The sequence below is a fragment of the Schistocerca cancellata genome, chromosome 1, assembly GCF_023864275.1.
Source record: "Schistocerca cancellata isolate TAMUIC-IGC-003103 chromosome 1, iqSchCanc2.1, whole genome shotgun sequence".
NCBI lineage: Eukaryota > Metazoa > Arthropoda > Insecta > Orthoptera > Acrididae > Schistocerca > Schistocerca cancellata.
In genome coordinates, this window is record NC_064626.1 from 932,911,044 (window position 1) to 932,914,791 (window position 3,748).

At 46.1% G+C, this 3,748-nt stretch overlaps 1 non-coding gene across 1 annotated transcript; it reads right to left on the bottom strand.

Moving 5' to 3' along the window:
- Window positions 1–3,451: 3,451 nt before the first annotated feature.
- Trnas-cga (transfer RNA serine (anticodon CGA)) lies at window positions 3,452–3,527 on the bottom strand. The gene has a single exon. It is a non-coding gene; the product is annotated as a tRNA-Ser (tRNA).
- Between the last annotated feature and the right edge of the window lie 221 nt (window positions 3,528–3,748).

The following is a 3,748-nucleotide window of genomic DNA, read 5'->3' on the forward strand; positions in this document are numbered from 1 at the left end:
AACTTGCAGCAAAAAACAGTTTTGTCTCGATTCTAGGTAACGCGGACAGAGCGGTGGGTTGAACAGCAACAGCACGACTTGGGTGTCCAAGAATCTCAATTGGCCCGGGGAATTTTGGCCGTTTCCCGCGAGCAGAACACCTGGAATACTCAAAGGGAGAAGTCTTGGTTTATTTGTATACTCTGTCTCACACAGAGTATCGCTCTCTTTTCCTCGCGGAATGCGACGGCAAGGAGGGATGAAATTTTGAAAGGGACTTCTTCATTGGCAAGAATCTAATGTTCGCTTTGAAAAATAGTACGAGCTACGTCATTTGCGGAAGGGCGGAGACAAGACGCTGGAGGGGAGTGGCTCCCTCTCTCCAGGTGCGGGGAGCGCGCTAGTATTGGACATTTCGAATATTGCTTCTGAGGAGGCAGGAGTTCACTCTTGACTGCTTCCGATAAGTCGCAAGGATTCATGAGACAATGCACTTTGCATTCGTCGCAAAGACCGTAGAGAGCAAAGTTTGTTAGATCCAAGTAGGCGAGCTTCACTCACTGTGCGCATTATCAAGAGCTTAACTCAGGATCACATTTTGATCTACTACATGTCCAATGGCGGTAGTACTGTTAGAACAGTTTTGAGCTTTGTTTAATGGGAACTGCGCGACCGCTACGGTCGCAGGTTCGAATCCTGCCTCGGGCATGGATGTGTGTGATGTCCTTAGGTTAGTTAGGTTTAAGTAGTTCTCAGTTCTAGGGGACTGATGACCTCAGATATTAAGGCCCATAGTGCTCAGAGCCGTTTGAACCATTTGTTTAATGCAGTTTCACGTAGGTTTGCACTTGCAGATGGACGCATACCGTAGTCCAGTAATGATAACTTCCATTAGCAGGTTTCGCTCACTGTTTTCAGCGCAGGGCATGTTAGACGCTATAAACTACGTCGCCGGCAGAGTCTTGATGCAGCCGCACGCAATCAGCCGACTTCACAGCCATGCCGACCACCCTATGCACATGGTAATATAGAAAACGCCCGCTTTCCTAGCTGCGCATTCTTATTTCGCTTTCTTCAATTTCTGTGCAATGTGTTAGATGCTCATAAAGACGCAAGGCACAGCATTCACCGTTTGCCCGCTAGGCTGTTTTTTTTTTATTCCTTCCTCATTTATTACACCAGGTCAACCTGTCGCGTGTAATTTATTTATATGTTAAATTAGAATGAAGTCATACAATGCTCATGTTAAGAGGCAAATACCAGGGCAGGTCCCTTATATAATTCACTTGTTGTGAGCTCTTGCTGACAATTCAATTCTATTTGTGTTTTTTTGTTTTTTTTTATACTTTCTGCAGTATCTGGCGACCCAAAAATTTTTTTATTTTTGTTTATCATTATTTGAATAATTTTTGAGTGAACGTTTAATGCATTTGATAAAATTTCAATAATTATTGCATATGCAGTTTAATGCTGATTCACTGAATAAACCATATGTTGAATAGCAATCCGTGCATTTCATTCATAGTATCTAAATAAAATTCACACCTCTTTCTCCCTACCACACGAGGTATCTTGCACTAGTATGCCAATGATGTTAGCCTTAGTCACTCAATCAAAAGCCTTCTTCAGCTGTTAGCTCTGCTCCCTAACATAGACACCAAAATATAATTCCATCCTTAAGTTAATACGTAATCACTCACCTTCGAGAACCAGAGCCGCAAAATATAAAATCTACCGTCTGTTCCCCATACCTCACAGGTCGTCTGCCTTTGCTCTAGACTCCGCAAGGGTTTCTTATTAGCTCATCTAGTCTGAGGGACATTCGTTTAAGATTAAACGTTTCACTCAACAAGTGCTGTGGTAACAGGATCACCAGCTTCCGATTCAGTATAAGCATTCCCATTCTCCTCCTCGGTTTCTCTTTCTGTTATGACTGTTCGTTACTATTATTTTCCTTCTAAAGTTACAAAACGTTTATACCTCAAGGCGAGCTCTTGTGAGTGGTGAAATACTCCTGAACATGACGAAGCCAGGTTTAAGTGAATTTACAAGAATGCCGTAATCAACAACTCAGTGAGTTTGAACGAGGTTGTGTAACAGGGCTACAAAAAGGTGGGTATTTCTTTTGTATCCTGCAGAAAGACTTGGCAGAGATGTATTCACTGAACATGATAGCTGGCAGCTGAGGTCACAAGAATTCACGGTCGCAAGAAGACTGGAGTCCGAACGGCCACGTGGCTCTACCGAGAGGGAAGAACATTGTGTTCGGCATTTGGCTGAGGCGCTTCGTACTGCATCTGCAGCAACAATGGATCAAATGGCTCTAAACACCATGGGACTTAACATCGGAGGTCATCAGTCCCCTAGACTTGGAACTACTTAAACCAAACTAACCTAAGGACATCGCATACATCCATGCCCGAGGCAGGATTCGAACCTGCGACAGTAACAGCAGTGCGGTTCTGGACTGACGCGCCTAGAACCGCTCGGCCACAGCGGCCGGCTGCAGCAGCAATCTGAGCAGCAGTTAGCACTACAGTGACACAACGAACTGTTACAAATCGGTTACTTCAAGGACAGCTCCGAGATAGACGCCCTGTACTGTGCATTCCAGTGACCTCAAATCACTGCCATTTGCGACTTTGATGGTGTTAAGTGATAGCTCATTACAAGGCAAGGTGGAGATCTGTTGTGTTTTCTGGGAAAACCGGTTCTGCGTCGGTGCCAGTGATGGCAGAGTTCTGTCAGCGTGCTAAACACACTGAACCCACATCTGGAGTTACGGGCTGGGGTGCGATTTCACGTGACAACATGAACACTCTCGTGCTTATTCATGCGCCCTGACTGCAAATTTGTACGTCAGCCTGGTTATTCGACCTCCGGTGCTGCCATTCATGGACAGAATTCAAATGGTTCAAATGGCTCTGACCACTATCGGACTTAACTGCTGATGTCATCAGTCCCCTGGAACTTAGAACTACTTAAACCTATCTAACCTAAGGACATCACACACATCCATGCCTGAGGCAGGATTCGAACCTGCGATCGTAGCGGTCGCGCGGTTCCAGACTGTAGCGCCTAGAACCGCTCGGCACTCCGGCCGGCATGGACAGCATTCCAAGGGTGTTTTCCAACAGGATAACGCTCGCCCACATACCGCTGTTGTATCCCAACATGCTCTACATGGTGTTGACATGTTGCCCGGCCTGCTAGATCACCATATCTGCCTCCAATAGAGCATATACTGGACTCATCGGTCGCAAACTCCAGCGTAATCCACAAACAGCATCAACCGGCCTTGGTGTTGACAGACCAAGTGCGACAGGCATGGAAATGCATCCCACAAACTTACGTCCGGCACCTGTATGCACGTTTGCAAGCTTCGATTTAACATTTTGATGGTTACACCGGCTATTAATGTATCACTACTAAACATATGCAATGGCTGAAACTTCCTGGCAGATTAAAACTGTGTGCGGACCGAGACTCGAACTCGGGACCTTTGCCTTTCGCGGGCAAGTGCTCTACCAACTGAGCTACCCAAGCACGACTCACGCTCCGTCCTCACAGCTTTACTTCTGCCAGTACCTCTTCTCCTACCTTCACAGTTTTAATCTGCCAGGAAGTTTCATATCAGCGCACACTCCGCTGCAGAGTGAAAATCTCATTCTGGAAACATCCCCAAGGCTGTGGCTAAGCCATGTCTCCGCAATATCCTTTCTTTCAGGAGTGCTAGTTCTGCAAGATTCGCAGGAGAGCTTCTGTTAAG